Genomic DNA, 20491 nt, shown 5'->3' with positions numbered 1-20491 from the left:
AGGATGAAAATACCCCTTATTTGCCCCCTAAAGTCAATGTAGGCTATTTACATATTTTTCTGATACTTTTAGAATACATGTATACATTTATAAATAAAACATACCCTTGTACACTTTTAAGATTTAAAGAGGTGGTATCAAACTGTACATTGTCGTATGAAACTTTACACTCAACATCATTTTGAGGTTTCTTCAGTGGATCTGTTTCATTCATTTGAATTGCTTTATAGAGTATACTTTTTATAAATAAGCCACATTTATTTATCTAACTGCCTTATGAGGGATACTGAAGTTGTTTCCACTTGTTCCCACTTGTTTGCAATGTGGGTTGCAATGAATATGGGTGTTTATATTAATATATTTTCTCCTTGTTTAGCTGTATACAGAATTTCTCTAGTCTGGAATTTGGAATGTCTGGGCATGAGGTACGTACATCTTCAAATGTATGAGGTATGGTGAAATTGCTATCCAAAAGAGGGTATAAAAAACATTGTTTCCACTAACAATGTGCAAGAGTTCCTCTATCCTCAAGTGCTTGCTAAAATTTCATTTTATCAGATATTAACTTTTGCCCATCTAATAAGAAGGTCAAGTTGCCTCACTGTTTTAATGTGCATTCTCTGATTACTAGTAAGGTTGAGTAACTTTTCAAGTGCTGGCTCTGAAGCCTGGATTTGTATCTGTTTTCTGTCACTTTGTATCTATATGACCTTGGGCAACCTAAGCCTCAGTTTCCTCAACTATAAAATAAAGATTAAATGAGCTTATATATGTGAAACACATAGAAATGAGACTGGAGTAACAAGATGCCCTGGATTCATCTGAGATATTTCCTTCTCTAAACTTGGAATCAGCCTTTTTTCCCAGGAGTTCTGGTTCTTTTTATCAGGATATGGTATTTAGAGATTTCAACCTGGACTCTAGGGGAGTCCATTGCAGCTGTGTTGTCACTGCTTCTAAGACTTTTAGTGAACATAGCTTATAAAATATGTATTTTTAAGAGAATATTTATACTGTTATTTATACTGGTATAATTTATACCGATATTTCCAATTCAAATGTAAGACTATAGGTTTTCATTTATGTCTTTAATTTTATGTTTGTATCCCTTTAAAAAAAAGTTTTTTTAAAGAGACAGAGTCTTGCTTTGTCACCAAGGCATGTTTAGTGGAATAGCTCACTGAAGCCTCAAACTGCTGGGCTCAAGTGATCCTCCTGCGTAAGCCTCCTGAATAGCTAGGACTACAGGTACTTGTCACCATGGCTGGCTAATTGTTTGTACTTTGTTGTAGAGACAGGGTGTCACTATGTTGACCAGGCTGGTCTCAAACTCCTGGGCTCAAGTGATCTTCCCACCTCGGCCTCCCATACTGCTGGGATTACAAACAGCCACTTTGCCCAGCCTTCCTTCCTGTCTTTCAACAATGTTTTGTAGTTTTCAGAAAATACGTTTTGTTCTTGTTAAATTTATTTCTAAGTACATTATTCTTTTTGATTCCATTGTAAGTGGAATTTTTTCCTTAATTTTATTTTCTTTTTGCTCACTGCTACTGTATAGACATTCAGTTGTTTTTGTATATTGATCTTGTACCCTGCAACCTTGTAGAGCTCATTTACTAGTGCTAATAGTTGTTTAGTGAATTTCTTAGGATTTTCCACACACAAGATTGATCTGCAAATAGAGATAGTTTTACTTCTTTCCTTTCCAGTCTGAATGCCTTTTCTTTCATTTACTTGTCTAATTACCCTGGTCAGAATTAGCCTCCAGTACAATATTGAATAGACGTGGCAACAGTGGGCTGGGTGCGGTAGCTCACACCGGTAATCCCAGCACTTTGGGAAGTCAAGGTAGGTGGATCACCTGAGGTCCGGAGTTCGAGACCAGCCTGGCCAACATGGTGAAACCCCGTCTCTACAAAACATACAAAAATTAGCCGGGCGTGGTGGTGCACACCTGTAATCCCAGCTACTTGGGAGGCTGAGAGGAGAATTGCTTGTACCTGGGAGGCAGAGGTTGCAGTGACCGGAGATCTTGCCACTGCACTCCAGCCTGGGCGGGAAAAAAAAAAAAAAAAAAGTGGCAACAGTAGACATCTTTGTTTTCTTCTGGATCTTAACAAGAACAAGAAAACATTCAGTTGTTTACCATGAAGTATGATGTTAGTTGTGAGTTTTTTGTAGTTGCCCTTTTTCAGGTAGAGATTTTGGTTTGCTAGTATCGCTGTAGAATTTACATTTATGTTCGTAAGAGATCTTGGTGCAGTTTTCATTTCTTGTTGTGTAGGTTTTGTTATCAGGGTAATACTGGCTTCGTAGAATAAGTTGGGAGTTGTTCTCTTCGGTTTCCTGGAAGAGCTTGTGAAGAATTGGCATGAATTCTTTATATGTTTTGTAGAATTCACCAATAAAGCCATCTGGGCCTAGGCTTTTCTTTGTGGATAGTTGTTTTGTTACAAATTCAATTTCTTTTTTTCCCCACCTTTAGACAGGGTCTTCCTCTGTAAGCTAGGCTGGAGTGCAGTGGCACGATCATGACTCACTGCAGCCTTGACCTCCTGGGCTCAAGCAATCCTCCTGTCTCAGCCTCCCGAGTACCTGGGACTACAAGTGTATGTCACCACGCCCAGCTAATTATTTACTTTTTGTTTTGTAGAGATGGGGCCTCGCTGTATTGCCCACACTGGTCTCAAACTCTTGGGCTCAAATGATCCTCCCACCTCAGACTCCCAAAGTGCTGGAGTTACAGGTGTGAGCCACTGTGCCCACCCACAAATTCAATTTCTATACTTGTTAGAGGTCTGTTCAGATTTTTTGTTTCTTCTTGATTCAGTGTTAGTAGTTTGTGTCTTTTTAGAAATTTGTTCATTTCGTCTGTTATCTGCTTGGCATACAGTTGTTCACAATATTCCTTTATAATCATTATTATTTTGTAACATTAATGGTAACATTTCTCTTTCATTTGAGCCTTCTCTCTTTTTCTTGGTTAATCTAGCTAAAGGTTTGTCAACTTTGTTGCTCTTTTAAAAGAACCAACTTTCAGGTTTATTAATTCTCTCTATTGTTTTTCTGTACTCAATTTCTTCAATTTCTGCTCTATAGCCCTTGGTATTCTTGACTTGCCTGTGCTGGCATGGAACCTTTGCTATATGAATGGGCTGGAGTGATGGGGATTGGACCCAGTATTCTCAGTAGATTCTGTATCCCACGAGTGGGGGCTGGGTAGAAGAAGGGGGCTCCCACCTTTCGGCTACACCACCCAGAACTTAGCCTTTGCAACAGGTAGCTGGGAAAGGAGGAGAAATGGAGACATGCTGCCCTGATGGGAAGATACTGCAGCCCTCTAGATGGGAGGTGAGGGCAGAGGGAGCCCTGTGTTCTTGGCTGTGTCTACCTGGAGTAGGGTTCCCATCACTCTGAATATGGAAGGGGAAGGAAATTGGTCATGACTCAAATGCCATAGACTCTTACCATTCCTAACTAGTTTTAGTAGGTTTTCTTTTCTTTTCTTTTCTTTTCTTTTTGAGATGGAGTCTCACTCAGTCACCCAGGCTGGAGTGCAAGTGGCATCATCTTGGTTCACTGCAACCTCCTCCTCCTGGGTTCAAGCGATTCTCCTGCCTCAGCCTCCTGAGTAGCTGGGACTATAGGAATGCACCACCACGCCCAGCTAATTTTTGTATTTTTTAGTAGAGATGGGGTTCCCCCGTGTTGGCCAAGCTGGTCTTGAACTCCTGACCTCTCAGGTGATCTGCCTGCCTCAGCCTTCCAAAGTGCTGGGATTACAGGCATGAGCCACCATGCCCAGCCAGTTTTAGTAGGTTTTCTCGAATAAATGTTTCTTCATTTGCTGTATGGCCTTAAGACCATTTCTAGAGAATTTAAATTTTGTTTTTTAATGATTTTCACCAGTTTCATTGTGGAGTGGGTCCATGGAGGTCCTCAGGTTGCCATGCCAGAAAGAGAATCTCAGTGGTTGCTTTTATATTTTTAATTTAGTTTAGTAACTATATATTATATTTTCTTGGTTTTAATATCAAATCTATTAAACCAGGTATATTCAGAGAAATCTAGTTCTTATTTCTTGTTTTCTTTCTTTGAGACAGAGTTTTACTCTGTTGCCCTGGGTGGAGTGCAGTGGCATGATCACAGCTCACTACAGGCAGCTTCTACCTCTTGGGCTCAGGTGATCCTCCCACCTCAGCCTCTTGGGTAGCTGGGATTATAGATGTGTGCCACCATGCCGGGCTAATTTTTTGTAATTTTTGTGTGTGTGCTGAGATGGGGTTTCACCATGTTGCCAGGTTGGTCTCCAACTCCTGGGCTCAAGCGAACTGTCCACCTCAGCCTCCCAAATTGCTGGGATTACAGGTGTGAACCACCGTGCCTGCCTTCAGTTCCTATTCTTGTTCTTTCTACTTTCTTGTCTCTTCCTATTGATAAGGTTACAATATTTTGTGAGATTAATATGGCATAACATTCACCCTTTTAAAGTGTACATTTCAGTGGTTTTTAGTATATTTTACAAAGCTATGCAACCATCATTACTACCAAATTTCAGAATACTTCATTTCCCCAGAAATAAACTTTGTATCTATCACTCCCTTCCCCATACCTATTGATGTTCATTGCTCCTCCCCGTTCCCCTAACCTCTAGCAACCACAGAATCTACTTTCTCTCTAGATTTGCCTACTCTGGACTTTTCATATAAACGGAATAATACAGTATGTGACCTTTTGTGATTGACTTCTTTTACTTAACATAATGTTTTCAAGGCTCATTCATTTTAGAGCATGAATCAGTACTTCATTCTTTTTGATATGTTTCCCCATTCATCAGTTGATGGACATGTGGATTGTTTCCATTTGGGGGCTATTATGAATAATGTTGCCATGAACATTCATGTACAAGTTTTTGTGTTGGACATATGTGATTTCTTTTTTCTCTTGGGTATGTGCCTAGGGGAACAATTCTTGGGTTTTAGATAACCTTTTTATAAAAGGCTTTCTTTTATGCTTTTATTAAGAGATAGATAATAGAGATAGGGATATATAAATATTCACTTTCTTAGATAAACGGTAGGATTGCACAGATACCCTTTTCTTTATCTTGCTTTCTCCACTTAAAATATATCCTGGAAACCAAAAGCAAAAAATATATATCCTGGGCATCAGCCCATGTAAGTGTATAGAGATATTCCTCACTTCTTTTTATAGCTCCATGATCAGGATGTGCCATGATTTATTCAACCAGTCACTATTCATAGACATTAGTTTTACAGTCTCTTGCCATTACAAATAGAACTGAAATAAATTACCTTATGTATTATATCTTTTCATATTTGTGCAAGTGTGTTTTTAGGATAAATTCTTGGAAGTAAGATTTCTGAGCCAAAGGATAAATGCAGTTCAATAGTATCAAATTCCCTTCCATTGAGGTTATTCTGTTCTATATTCCCTTCAGCAATGTATCAGAGTGACGGTATCCCTATGTGGTTACTTTTTATAATGTACTATATATGATTAAAAATAATAGGCTGGGAGTGGTGGCTCATGCCTGTCATCCCAGCACTTTGGGAGGCCGAGATGGGTGGATCACAAGATCAGGAGATCGAGACCATCCTGGCCAAAATGATGAAACCCCGTCTCTACCAAAAATACAAAAGTTAGGTGGGCGTGGTGGTGCGTGCCTGTAATCCCAGCTACTGGGGAGGCTGAGGCAGGAGAATCGCTTGAATCCAGGAGGCAGAGGTTGCAGTGAACTGAGATCGCACCACTGCACTCCAGCCTGGCGACAGAGCAAGATTCCATCTCAAAATAATAATAATAATGATAATGATAATAATTTAAAAAGTGTATTCTCTAGTTTTTGGTGCCAGTTCTGTGTTTGTTTCTTTGTTCAAGTTGTTAATTATGTTGTTTACATCTAGATTCTTATCAGTTTTTTACTTTTTGATAGAGGTTTATGGACTTGTAAATTTCTTCCAATATTTCTGTATATTTTTCTTTAAATATTTTGAGGCTCTGTTAGGTATATTCAAATTTAGAGATATCTCTCTGATAGATTATTTCTTTTTCATTATGTAACATCCATCCGAATCTCTAATAGTGCTTTTTCACTTACAGTCTATTATATTTGATATTACGGTTACATATAATCTTTAGTGTATATATATATATATATATGCACACACACAGATATGTATATTCTCAAATACATAGTTGGCCCTCCATATCTGTGTGCATCTGTGAATTCAACCCTCCAAAGATTGAAAATATTCAGAACAAAATTCCATAAAGTTTCAAAAGGCAAAACTTGAACTTGCCATGCCTAGTACTGTGTTGAATTTACATGAATGAAATGATATGTAGGCATTGTGTTAGATGTTGTAAGTTATCTAAAGATGATTTAAAGTATATGGGAGACTGCCATATACTTTATTATATATTCAATATATATATATTGAATATATATCAGGTTATATTCAATATATATATATTGAATATATATCAGGTTATATTCAAATATTGTGCCATTTTATATAAGGGACTTGAGCATCCACAGATTTTTGTATTTGCCAGGGTCCTGGAACCAATCTATGGATACCTAGGGCAACTGTATACATTCAAACGTACTGAACAATACATATTCAAATATATATTTATATATTCAAATAATATGTGTAATAAATATATGTATTCACCTTTCTTTTGGATGCAGTTTGCATCCAAAAGTATTTTTTTCTACTCGTTTATGTTCAATCTCTCTATGTCCTTGTGTTTTAAGTATCTAGTATAAACATGTGGATTATAATTATGTTTTTATGTAGTTTAAAAATACTATTTAATTCATCTGCATATATTAAAACTAGTAATGTTTTGGATTTATTTTTACTATCATATTTATTGCCTTTCTGTTTACTGTACGTTTTAGTTTTTATTATTTTGCTTACTTTTAACTTCTTTCTGTTGGATTGACTGGGATTTGGGATTTCCAGCATGGCATATTCTTTTTTCTTTCTTTCTTTTTTTCTTTTGAGACAGAGTCTTGCTCCGTTGCCCAGGCTGGAGTGCAGTGGCGCAATCTCAGCTCACAGAAACCTCTGCCTCCTGGGTTCAAGCGATTCTTGTGCCTCAGCCTCTCAAGTAGCTGGGATTACAGGCATGCGCCACCATGCCAGGCTAATTTTTGTATTTTTGTAGAGACAGGGTTTCGCCATGTTGGCCAGACTGGTCTCGAACTCATGACCTCAAGTGATCCACCCACCTCAGCCTCCTGAAGTGCTGGGATTACAGGTGTGAGCCACCATGCCCGGCAACATTTTATTTACTGTAGTGTTTACCTGTGGCTCTTCTATTTCAGAAACTGGTGGTGATTAAGTTGTATTTCTTTCCTCTCTCCCACTTTAGGGATAATTTGAGAAAGGCTTAATTTGTAGAAATTAATATGAAATTGTTTTTTCATTTAGAAATCATAATTTACACTTACATAAAGTACAGAAAACTGTAGCTTACCATGTAGCTTTTGGGGGGAAAATGACATTTTTATCATAATCTTTTGTACTGTAAAAATAATATATGTAATGCTTACTATCAAAAGATAGACTCTTTTGAATAACCCCATTATTGGGAAATACACGCCAAAATATTTAGGGGTAAAGACCCATGACGTATATAACTTACCCGCAAATAGTTCAGGAAAATAATTATATCCAGAGAGAAAGAGAGAGAAAATAATGAAGTGAATGGTATAAAATGTTGAATAGGTAAATCTGGGTAAAGGGTAAATATGGCTGTTTTTGGTAGTTTAAAAAATTTTTTGCAACATTTTATAACTTTGAAATTATTTCCAAATAAAAAGTTTTAAACTCCCTATTTAGCAAAGAATTACAAAAATCTCTTCTTTGTGAAATTTTTCAATCACATTATATTTTTAAAAGTGAATAAATGTTAGTATTTTTATAATGATTGGGTGCCCCCCAGTGTTCAATTTCCGCAACTACTAATCTTACAAATTCAAACCCAACTTCCTACAGCTGTATTTAGAAATGCCTTTGTGTTGATTTTTTTTTTTTTGTGGTGACAACGTAAGATTGTTGTTTTTTCTTGAGACACAGTCTTCCTCTGTAACATAAGGTTACGAGAAGAATGTGTATAATATCAACATTTGTAAAAAAGAAAAATAGCCACAAGCTACTAAAATATGAAATCAGACCCCTGCATTATGATATCAAATGCAGATTTCTGCCTCCCCTAGGACCTTAATCAGTACACAAATTAGTTAAAACTGGGGTTTTATACATAGTCCATGATAATTATAGGGCATAGAATTATTCAAAACATCCATTTACTGGAGGTGAAGTGGTCACAGCAGGAAAACTAGCAACACATTTTCTCCTTTTTTCTCTAAACAGCAGATGTTATTGTCTTTCATCCAAATAAATTCCTTACGACAAAAGAACAAGTAGGTTTAACATTTGTCTTAAGGTAAATCAGTATCATAAGTTGTGAAAGAAACATACAATTTTAAAACAAACATCAAAAATCAGTCTGCTTTAACAAACTTCACTCATTCTGATGATCTTTTAAGTCTTCTTCCTGGATTGTGGCTATCATCCAAATTGTGCAGCAATTCTCTGAAAAACTGGAATGTAAAATGTTGAGTTCAATTTAAATATCCCCGGTGTCTTCATCATTTCCAGTGTCATTGACTGGATTTAGGCATGCTCTCCTGGAACAGATGTAACCTGCTTTTGACAGTGGTTTGTCCTGGAAGCTCAACTTGGACCTTTAGATGTCCAGCTTTATTTGTAATGTAATGTAAAATTATGTAACTTTGTTGTCTAGTAGTCTTGCAAGCCCAGCCATATAATGTACAAAGTCTTTATCCAAACTTTTTCTTTCAATTTCTTTTGACCAACAAAACATGTTGTTTCGGTCGGGTGCGGTGGCTCATGCCTGTAATCCCAGCACTCTGGGAGGCAGAGGCAGGCAGACCACCTGAGGTCAGGAGCTCGAGACCAGCCTGGCCGAGACAGGAGACTCGCTTGAACCTGGGAGGTGGAGGTTGCAGTGAGCTGAGATTGTGCCATTGCACTCCAGCCTGGGTGACAAGAGTGAAACTCCATCTCAAACAAACAAACAAACAAAACAATGTTGTTTCTAACTGTCCATTTGCCAACATGTAGATTATCTGAGCTTACTGGTCCATTCTCCTTCTCAGATTCATTCTCATTTCAGATTCATTCTTGTTCTTACCACCATACCTATTTTTACCTTTGTTCTTGGGCAGAGCTGGGTGGAGGGCTGGGTCTCTATCTCCCTCTGGTGTGTGGGCACAGCAGTTACAGGAGGCCTGATACTGCGTATGGGAGAACGCTGGCGCATTTGGGAGAGCGTCCGTTTGAGATTTCCTTATGATATTCTCCCCTCTGTGTTTTTCATAGTTACACGCTCTATCTCTATTCTCTCAAAAACACCTTTTAAACATAATCAGGTATATTTGATGAAGTCTAAAATGAATCTTTATTTCTACTTTCTTCTTGAACAAAGACTGTAAAATACTTTGATTTCAATTATCTCTTCCATATTTTACATTAATGTCATCTAGTATTTTTGCCCAAATTAGCTATTATTATTGTTTTTTATAAGCATGTGCTTTTTTTGTTTTTACGTTACTTATCATTCCTTCTTGCATCTTATTCTTTCTGGATTCCATTTTCTTTTTCCTGAAGTACATTCCTTAGTGTTCTTTCAGCAACTATCAATGACAAGTTCTTTCATCTCTTCGTATGAAAATGTTTTAATTTGCCTTCTCTCTTGAATGAGTTGGGTATTCACTTCTAGGTTGACAATACTTTTCCCTCAGCCATGAGATGTTATTCTATTTATTTATCTATAGACAGGGTCTCACTCTGCCGCCCAGGCTGGAGTGCGGTGGCGTGATTGTGGCTCACTGCAGCCTCAACCTCCCTGGACTCAGTGATCCTCCCACTTCAGCCTTCCTAATAGCTGGGACTACAGGTGCATGCCACCACATTCGGCTAATTTTTGTATTTTTTGTAGAGATGGGATTTCATCCTGTTGCCCAGGCTGGTCTCGAGTCACCACGGTCGCCGATCAGATTATTTCCTGGTGTCTCTATTATTACTGTTACAAAGTCAGTTATCAGTTTTATTGTCCTTCTTTTTTTTTTTTTTTTTGAGACAGAGTCTTGCTCTGTTGCCAAGGCTAGAGTGCAGTGGCACAATCACAGCTCACTGCAGCCTCAACCCCCCTGGACTCAGTGATCCTCCCACCTTAGCCTCCTGAGTAGCTGGGACTACAGGTGTGTGCCACCACACCCTGCTCATTTTTGTGGTTTTAGAAGAGATGGGGTTTCACCATGTTGGCCAGGCTGGTCTTGAACTTGTGACCTCAAGTGATCTGCCCATCTCGGCCTCCCAAAGTGCTGGGATTACAAGTGTGAGCCACTGTGCCTAGCCAGTTTATTGTCCTTCTTTGTAATATATATTTTTTCTCAGGGTCTTTACGTATTAAAAGACTTTATCTTTGATTTTGGTGTTTTGAAGTTTCACTAAGCTACGTGGGACAGTAAGTCTATTTTACTTTTCTAACTTTGTGAACATAGTGATCTTTGAATCTGGGGTTTATGTCTTTCACCAAGGCTAGAAACTTTTCTGCCCTTTATCTCTTCAAATTTCTTCATTTTTATTTCTTTGTTTTATTTTATTTTTCAGAGACAAAGTCTCTCTCTGTTGCTCTGGCTGGAGTGTATTGGCACCATCAGGGCTAACTGTAGCCTTGACCTCCCAGGCTCAGGCCATCCTCCCACCTTAGCCTCTCAAATAGCTAGGACTACAGGCTTGTGCCACCACTCCCGGTTAATTTTTAAATTTTTTTTTTGTCGAATTGGGAGTCTCATTATGTTGTCCAGGCTGGTCTTGAAGTCCTGGCCTCAAGTGATCCACAGATGCAAGCCACTGTGTGCCTAGCTCATCTCTTCAAATTTCTCTCTCTTTCCTTCCAGAATTCTCTTCTTCTTTCCCTCCAGAATTCCTATTAAAATATGTTTAACCTTCTCGTGTTGTCTTTATGTTTCCTAATCTCTTCATTGCAATCCCTTCTTTTTATCTCTCAGCAATATTTTGGGTCATTTTCTCATCTGCCTCCTAGCTTGATAATGATCTCTTTAATTTGGTCTAATGGGCTGTTTTGCTCATCTTTTGTGGCTTTGAAGTTCCGATAATTCCTTTTCACTTCTAAAATTTCTTTTTCTTTTTTTTTTTTTTTGAGACAGGATCTTGCTTTGTTGCCCAGGCTGGAGTGCAGTGGCACAGTCTCGGCTCACTGCAACCTCCTCCTCTCAGGTTCGAGCAATTCTCCTCCCTCAGCTTCCCGAGTAGCTGGGATTACAGGTGCCCGCCACCATACCTGGCTAATTTTTGTATTTTTAGTAAAGACGGAGTTTTTCCATGTTGGCCAGGCTGGTCTCAAACTCCTGACTTCAAGTCATCCACCCACCTTGGCCTCCCAAAGTGCTGGTATTACAGGTGTGAACCATCATGCCCGGCCAACTTCTAAAATTTCTATTTGATTCCTTTTAAGATTTTTTCTGCAATCTTGCTTGTTTTTTAAATAAGGTCTTATTTTCTTTGGGTTTTCTTTTTCTTTTTTTTTTCTTTTTTTTTTAATTTGGCTTTCTTCATACCAGAGGTTGTGATTTTTTAAAAAACACGTTTTAAATAATTTTAAACATAATTATTTTATTTTCCTCCAGTTTTTTTTTATTGTCTCAAGTTTTGGTACTTGTGTTTACTGACTCTCACTTATGGTGGAATAATTCATTGTGCTTTAACAATTTTCTACAGTAGCCCATCTTTAGTAGGGGCTCTGTTTTCCTCGAAAATTGTCAGTGGCTTGAGTTGTAGAAATATTCTTTCATAAACGGGCATTGGCTTTGCGAAGAGCCATGGGACCCAAGGATATTGCTAATCTCACATTATTTTATGTTAATTTTTCAGCCGAGGTTTGGGTATTAAAGTTCTTGGATTCTAAAATTTTTACAGTGGACTGGGTGCGGTGGCTCATGCCTGTAATCCCAACACTTTGGAAGGCCTAGGTGGGTGGATCACCTGAGGTCAGGAGTTTGAGACCAGCCTGGCCAAAATGGAGAAACCCCGTCTCTACTAAAAATACAAAAATTAGCCGGGTGTGGTGGCAGGCACCTGTAATCCCAGCTACTCGGGAGGCTGAGGCAGGAGAATCACTTGAACCCGGGAGGAAGAGGTTGCAGTGAGCTGAGATTGTGCCACTGCACTCCAGCCTGGGCAACAGAGCAAGACTCTGTCTCAAATAATAATAATAATAACAATAATTTTACACCAGATCTGAGATGAGGTAATTAGGCCCAAAGTTTTAAAATTCAAATAAATAAATAAATTTTATTTTCTGGACTCCAAAGTCCAGAAAAGAGGAAGATAAGCTTCCTAAGCATCTTTCTGACTTGGTAGTAGATACATTTCATGCTGGTCCACTTTTTAACTCAAAGATCTCAATTTATTCACCTTCACCTCCCTAACCTTTGTGGATTCAAGAGTTTATCTCTAGTCCCTTTGTAGCTTCTAGGACAGCCACAGGATTATCTGCTGTGCTCAGTTTTCCATTCCTTCTTCACTCTGGCACTTGGAGATTCTCCTTTATAACTTGTGAGTTTAGCTACTCAAGAGAATTATTGTTGTATTTTATTTAGCAATTCTTTGAACGTAAGGGTAGATTTTCCTAGTCCTCTTATTGAAATTGGAAGGCTTGACCTTGTTAAAGGATGATTTTCACTTTTTTTTTTTTTTGAGACAGGCAGGAATGCAGTGGCACACCCTGTCACAGTGGCACTGCTCTGTCACTCAGGCAGGAATGCAGTGGCACACCCTGTCACAGTGGCACTGCTCTGTCACTCAGGCAGGAATGCAGTGGCACGCCCTGTCACAGTGGCACTGCTCTGTCACTCAGGCAGGAATGCAGTGGCACGCCCTGTCACAGTGGCACTGCTCTGTCACTCAGGCAGGAATGCAGTGGCACACCCTGTCACAGTGGCACTGCTCTGTCACTCAGGCAGGAATGCAGTGGCACGCCCCGTCACAGTGGCACTGCTCTGTCACTCAGGCAGGAATGCAGTGGCACAATCACGGCTCACTGCAGCCCTGACCTCCAAGCAATTCTCCCCCTTCAGCCTCTTGAGTAGCTGGGGCTACAGGCATGTGCCATCACATCTGGCTAATTTTTTATTTTTATTTCTATTTTTATTTTTTGTAGAGATGAAATTACCCCCAAAGGATGAAATTACCCCCAAAGGGAAAGTGGACCGCCTACTTTGAGTCCCTGCCCCCTTATCCTTCCTCGCTGGCTCCCAACTCGGCTTCCTATGCAAGACTTACTTGTTCTGGCTGTTAGATCTGTTCTCAGACAACAAATTCCACCTCAATCCTTCGCTTTTCACCTGAGTCATTCAGAACATCATTGGTGATGTTCAGTCACAGGGAGACTGAGAGTTTGTAGGAGGGGAAAAATGTTTTTTTAAAAAGTGAAATTAACACAGGGAATTCACTATGTTGTCCAGGCTGGTCTCAAACTCCTGGGCTGAAGTGATCCTCCCGCCTTGGCCTCCCAAAGTGCTGGAATTATAGGCACGAGTCACTGTGCCTGGCCAAGGATGATTTTCACAGAGGGGTAAAATTATGACTATACAGATATAAAATGAACATGTGTTAAAGATTTTATTTAAGTCATTATAAATGAAGAAATAGTAAGATGTTAAACAATGAGTTCAAAGGAGAGGTCAAAGAAGCACAAATTTATGTGGAGCAAAGCAATACTGAAATGAATTTACAAATGGATGGAGAAACTGACTTTTTCAACAGGAGGCAGAAAATTGGATTTCTAACAAAATGTCTTTGTAAACAACACTAACTTTGCATTGTTATCACTTATTGACAATTTACAGAGTTGTAAAATAATTCAAAAGCAATGGAAAGGTACAATCAGATAACCTGAAAGGTGGGTTCTAAATAGTGCTTAGTTTTCCATTTGAGATACCCAATAATCTTTTTTGCTATTTCCAAATGTTCTAACCTTGGATTTTATAGGAATTTTTCAGAGAAGACTTTGTTATATTTTTTACCTTCATAGTGAAAGAAAACAGTATTTTTTCCTCTATCTTTTGCTCAGTTGATAAAAGCCAAACTTTGGAGTAGGAGTCAGGGATAAAGCAAAGGAACTATAGTCAGGTACTGTATAGTAATGTTTTGGTCAACATTTGACCACATATATGACGGTGCTCCTATAAAATTATAATGAAATTGAAAAATTCCTATTTCCTAGTGACATCATAGCTGTCATAAGCCATCGTAATGCCATAATGCAATGCGTTAACTTTTCTATGTTTATATATATTTAGATAAACAAATACTTACCATTGTGTTACAATTGCCTGCCACATTCAGTACAGCAACATGCTGTATGGGTTTATAGCCTAGAAGCAATAAGCTATACCATGTAGCCTAAGTGTGTAGTAAGCTATGTTATCTAGGTTTAGTACAGCATAAGATGTTTACATAATGGTGAAATTGTGACGTATTTCTCAGATGTTCCTGTTAAGTGACACCTGACTGCACTTTAACATCATTCTTCCCATTTTCTCCAGAAACTTCTGAGAAACTCTAAGGGGCCATTAAATGAACACTTGATTCTAGCCACTGTCAGGGAGTTACCTATTAAGTGCTTTATCTATTTATGGAAGAATTGGTGATGGGCAGTAGGGGGCTATTGTTGATTTCTGGAATATGCACAGAGTATAAATATTTTAAGGTTCTGGGAACAGAAAATCCATTCTTCATTGACCTATGCCAAACAGCTCCCTGTGAAATGCATTTTGGAAACCACTGCAGAAACTTGAAAGATGAAGTTACATTCAGGATTTTCATCTAGATTTCAAGGTTGGGCCTTATCACTTTTGTTTCTAGGAAGGAAGATTCGGCAGATTTTGCTCCTATATTATCAGAGTTCTGAAAACACTTTGGGGACACCTCTGTATGCCCAGGGAACTCTAAAGGCATTAGAGGGATAACGTGTTTTGAGATGGGATAAAAGGCAAGAGAGATGACCTCTTCCTCTAGCAGTGGGCAAGCAGCTGGCTCTGCTTTTCACTGATTTTATGGCTTTGTCTGTGAAGGAACAGCAGTGTTCCACAGAGAGGCGCTTGACTGAGACAGTTGCTGTTACTGAGCAAAAGAGAGCCAGGGGGTGCAGTAAGATGTGGAAAGCATTCTGTTTCCTCTAAATGTGGGAAGAAATGAAAAACTTACAGGGGAGAAAAAGATAATTTTGCTCTGAATACTTAAGTAGAATCTGAGGAGTGGAAATAATAGGTTGAAGGATATGTGCATATTATAATCAGTGTCATGTAGTTCCTGTAAATTAATTTCATAAAGCTTATATGGAAACAAGGTGACTTGGTAACATGGAAATCAATCATAAGTGAGAAGGGCAGGACATAAAATATGTGTACTGATATACTAAAATGGGAAAAGACTATGAAAATATTAGCTTGGTGGATTTTTTTGTGATAGAGTTAAGTGGGTGTTTTTTAAAAATGTATAATATATTTGTTTGTTTGCTTGTTTTGAGACAAGGTCTCTGTTGCCCAGGCTGTAATGCAGTGGTGTGATCAGCTCACTGTAGCCTCTACCTCCCCAGCTCAAGCAATTTTCCCACCTCAGCCTTCGGAGTAGCTGGGACTACAGGTACCAGCCACCACACCTAAGTAATTGTTTAACTTTTTGTAGAGATGGAGTCTTGCTAAATTTCCTAGGCTAAATTGTTTCTATTTTGATTACTGTGTCCATAAAAATAATTTGATAATTTTCAAAAGCGAAACTAAAGAGGAAAAACATGTGTTTGCTTATTGCTGTAATTATTAGTTGCAAGCTTTCACATTTTACCTTTATGTATAACCCTGAAGTGTATTAAATAATATATGATGTCAAATTACTTAGGTAATGGTAGGAAGCACCTACTATCCTGTGGCAAGATAATTTTTAGACTTGTTAATTTGTGTTCTCTCCAAATTTCGGTTCCGTAGGGCTTTTAGGAATGTTGCAAGATTCAAAGAAGAAGCAACCACAATTCAAACGTTCTCCCGACCTCTTGTAAAAGCCGGAGAAGCGAGGAAACCCGGCATTGTTGAGGGTGGGAGAGCGGAGCTGCCAGCTGCTGGGCCCCTGGAGCTGGGGGTGGCGCGGGCGGGGTTTGGGCGACCCTTTGGAGGAGATCGCCGGTCCCCCAGCGAGGTGTGGAGGATGAGAGCGCCTTAGGACCACCGCGAGCGACCACCCTGAAGAAGTCAGTGGAGGTCGTGACAGACTGCAAGCGAGACCCATTCCATTTCCATCTGTGCTGCAACAGCGGAGGAGGAGAGACGACACACGACTTAGATCACTCTGGGAGGGAGGGTCTGAATTAAGGTGATAGTCCGAGTTTGTGACCTGAGATTCATACTACAAACCCCGCGGAGAACAAGGAGGATGACCGAGAGCTTTTGTCCCGTGCTTGTGAGCTGAAGCCAGGTGTTTGAAGTGTTTGATCTTCTAGAAAGCCTTTGCCCACCTAAAGTAATTGGGTACAGCTGAGGTTCTCAAACTTGAGCGTGCACCACAATCACCCGAGGGGTAATTAAAACCTGGAGTGCACTTTGGGAGGCCGAGGCGGGCGGATCACGAGGTCAGGAGATAAAGACCATCCTTGGCTAACACGGTGAAACCCTGTCTCTACTAAAAATACAAAAAATTAGCCGGGCGTGGGGGCGGGCGCCTGTAGTCCCGGCTACTCGGGAGGCTGAGGCAGGAGAATGGCCTGAACCCGGGAGGCGGAGCTTGCAGTGAGCCGAGATCGCGCCACTGCACTCCAGCCTGGGTGACAGAGCGAGACTCCGTCTCAAAAAAAAACCAAAAACAACAACAACAAAAACACCTGGAGTGCTGGGGACCCCATTCCCAGAGTTTCTGATTCAGTGGGCCTGGGTTGGGGCCCGAGAATGTGCATCTCTAACAGGTTCTCAAGTGAAGCTGATGCTGCAAGTCCCGGAACGGTGCTTCGACAACTGGTGAATGCTATGCTTTTCAGATACTTTGATATCAAACTTTTGCATGGCTGCAGCTACCTAAAGTGGTGTGTCAGTTTTACCAGAGGTTACTTTTCACTTCATATTGGCTTGGTTTATTTTCAGATTTAAGAGTGGAACGTTTGGAGTGTGTTATTAATAGATCCATTTACAAGGCTCATTTGGAGGAAGCTGTTCCAGTGCTTTCACTTACTTTATAGATGACCATAATTTTTGGAGATTTCCATGATATAATTAAAACTATGTCTTGGTCATTTGTGTGACCTGTTTCAGTTTATAAAGTTTTCATCTATGTTATCTTGTTATGGTATTGCTCTTAATGTAAATATTTTAAAATATGTCTTTGTGTCTTTTTAGCAGCACTCCCATGAGGTAGAGCGTTTGTTTTGCTTTTATGGTGTTAGTCACAGATCTAGGCTTAACTTCACATTGTTTCCCAGTGAGTATATGTGCAGGTAACATCATAAATGTTATAAAAAGGGTGTGGTTACTGAATAATGAGAGGAAAACCCAGGCAATACAAAGGAGTGTTAATTATATGACTCTTTGAGACTTCAAATACGTAGGCCTGCCCAGCTTGCTTCCTGGGAACCCTCCTTCCTGATAAGCCTTCAATTGGAAAGAGAAAGAGGCCTCAGCCATAAAGGAAAACCTTTTTAGAGGGGTTCTGAGACCTAAAGGTCCAAGTTCCGGCATTCCCTGAAGCCACAAGTTTTCTCTGCCTCACGGTTTCTCTGAAATCAGTTAGTGACAATCGAAGGCAGCCACGAAGAGGAAAAGTTAAAAATATGCAGACTATGTGGCCCTGGAGAAGAGGAGAGAAGCATTTTGATCCAGTTTGCTTCAGTTATAGGGAAGTTCCCAAGCTAACTAGATTGGTGGGATAGCACTTTTTATTTTATCTATACAATTTTTGTTATTGTGCTTGAACTTACATAGTAAAGTGAACAAATATTCAGTGTACAACTAAATGAATTCTTTAACATAGATGTATTCACAAACATACATACTCACACTCACTCTTGTACCCACCTTCCAGATTAAGATAATAGAGCATTCCCAAAACCACAAAAGGCTGCCTTATTCCTACTCCCAGCCAATAACCCCAAAAGGTAACAGCTGCTGACTCTCTTGCCATTGAATGGTTTTACCTGTTCTTGAACTTTGTATAAATGGAATCATACAGTATGTACTATTTTGTGTCTGGCTTCTTTCGCTCAACACTATGTCTGTTAAATTCATCTACACTGTTGCATGTAGCAAGAGTTTGTTCTTTTTCACCTGCACCCTGATCACCCCATTTCCCCAGCCCCGGGAAACCATTAATCCACTTTCTCTCTATAGATCTGTCTATTCTGAAAATTTCATATAAATGGAATCACAATATTTTGTCCTTGTGACTGGCTTCTTGGCATGTTTTCAAGGTTCATTCATGTTGTAGCCTACATTAGTACCTCATTTCCTTTTATTGCTGAAAAATACTGAGTATACCACATTTTATTTATCCATTCATCAGCTGATGGGCATTTGGGTTGTTTCCACCTTTTGGCAATTGTGAATAATGCCACAATGGACGTTTGTATACAAGTTTTTGTGTGGACAGTGGAAATATGTTTTCATTTCTCTTGGGTATATATGTAAGAGTGAAACTGCTAGATCATATGGTAACGATATTTAACTGGTTCAGGAGTTGTCGAACCATTTTTCAAAGCATCTGCACCGTTTTACATTCCCACCTGCCAAAGCCAGTCATTAGCATTGTTTCTATAGATATTAAATTAACTAAAAGTATCCCTTATGGGAAACGAAGGGATGGGGTGAATTAAAGGAATAGGTTGGGCTAGTTAACTGCAGCAGGAGCATGTCCTTAAGGCACAGATTGCTCATGCTATTGTTTGTGGCTTAAGAATGCCTTTAAGTGGTTTACTGCCCTGGGCAGGCCAGGTGTTCCTTGCCCTCATTCCGGTAAACCCACAACCTTCCAGCATGGGCGTTATGGCCATCATGAACATGTCATAGTGCTGCAGAGATTTTGTTTATGGCCAGTTTTGGGGCCAGTTTACAGCCAGATTTTGAGGGGCTTGTTCCCAACACCCACCAGCAGTGTATGAGGATTCCAATTTACCCACATCTTCACCAAAGCTTGTTATCTGTCTTTTTTATTTTAGCCATCCTAGAAGATGTGAGTGGTATCTTACTGTGCTTTTGGTGTACATTTTCCTGATGGCTAATGCTATTGAGTATCTTTTTGTTTGCTCATTGGTTATTTGCATATCTTCTTTGGAGAATGTCTCTTTAGATCATTTGCCTGTTTTTTAAAAAATGGGTAGTTTGCCTTTTTATTATTGAATTGTAATAGTTTCTTATATATTCTAGATATAAGTCCCTTATCAAATATACAATTTGTCAAATTTTTATCTCATTCTGTGGATTTTCTCTTCACTTTATTTTTTAACTTTGATTAAATTAATTAATTCATTTAGAGACAGGGTCTTGCTCTGTTGCCCAGGCTGTAGTGCAGTGGCGCAATCATAGCTCACTGCAACCCCAAACTCCTGGGCTCAAGTGATCCTCCTGCCTTAGCCTCCCAAGTAGCTGGAACTACAGGTGTGTACCACCATACCTGGCTAACTAATCTTTTCACTTTTTTGATAGTGTCCTTTGATGCCCCAAATTTAAAAATTTTGATAATGTTTACCTTCTCTAATTTTTCTTCTGTTGTTGTACTTTTGGCATCATATGTAACAAACCCAAAGTCGTAAGATTTATGCCTATGTTTTTTTCTAAGAGTTTTATAGTTTTAGCTCTTACATTTAGGTCTTTGTTCCATTTTTGAGTTAATTTTTGTATATATTGTAAGGTAGAGGTCAAATTTCATTCTTCATGTGACTATCCAGTTGTCTCATCATCATTTGTTGAAGACTATTCTTTTCCCATTGAATTGTCTTGGCCCCCTGTCAAAATCAGTTGAACATCATTGTGAGAGTTTGTTTCTGGACTCTCACTTCAATTCATCTGTAGGTCTAGCTTTATGCCAGTACCACTATCTTGATTACTGTAGCTTTGTTGCTTTGTTGAAAGTTTTGAAATCAGGAAGTTTGAGTTGTCCAACTTTATTCCTTTTTTTTTTTTTTTTTTTTTTTTTTTGAGACAGAGCCTTGCTGTCACCCAGGCTAGAGTGCAGTGGTACAATCTTGGCTCACTGCAACCTCCACCTCCTGGGTTCAGTGATTCTCCTGCCTCAGCCTCCTGAGTAGCTGGGATTACAGCGCATGCCACCACACCCGGCTAATTTTTGTATTTTTAGGAGAGAGGGGGTTT

At 39.3% G+C, this 20491-nt stretch overlaps 1 long non-coding RNA gene across 1 annotated transcript; it reads left to right on the top strand.

Annotated features, from left to right (window-relative positions):
- Positions 1-168: 168 nt before the first annotated feature.
- Positions 169-20273, top strand: LOC134758106 (uncharacterized). The gene is made up of 3 exons (XR_010132976.1): positions 169-425; positions 15684-15794; positions 16133-20273. It is a non-coding gene; the product is annotated as an uncharacterized lncRNA (long non-coding RNA).
- The last annotated feature ends 218 nt before the right edge of the window (positions 20274-20491 follow it).

The sequence above is a fragment of the Gorilla gorilla genome, chromosome 2 (assembly GCF_029281585.2).
Source record: "Gorilla gorilla gorilla isolate KB3781 chromosome 2, NHGRI_mGorGor1-v2.1_pri, whole genome shotgun sequence".
In the NCBI taxonomy this organism is placed as follows: domain Eukaryota; kingdom Metazoa; phylum Chordata; class Mammalia; order Primates; family Hominidae; genus Gorilla; species Gorilla gorilla.
This window is presented reverse-complemented; position numbering and strand designations above follow the sequence as displayed.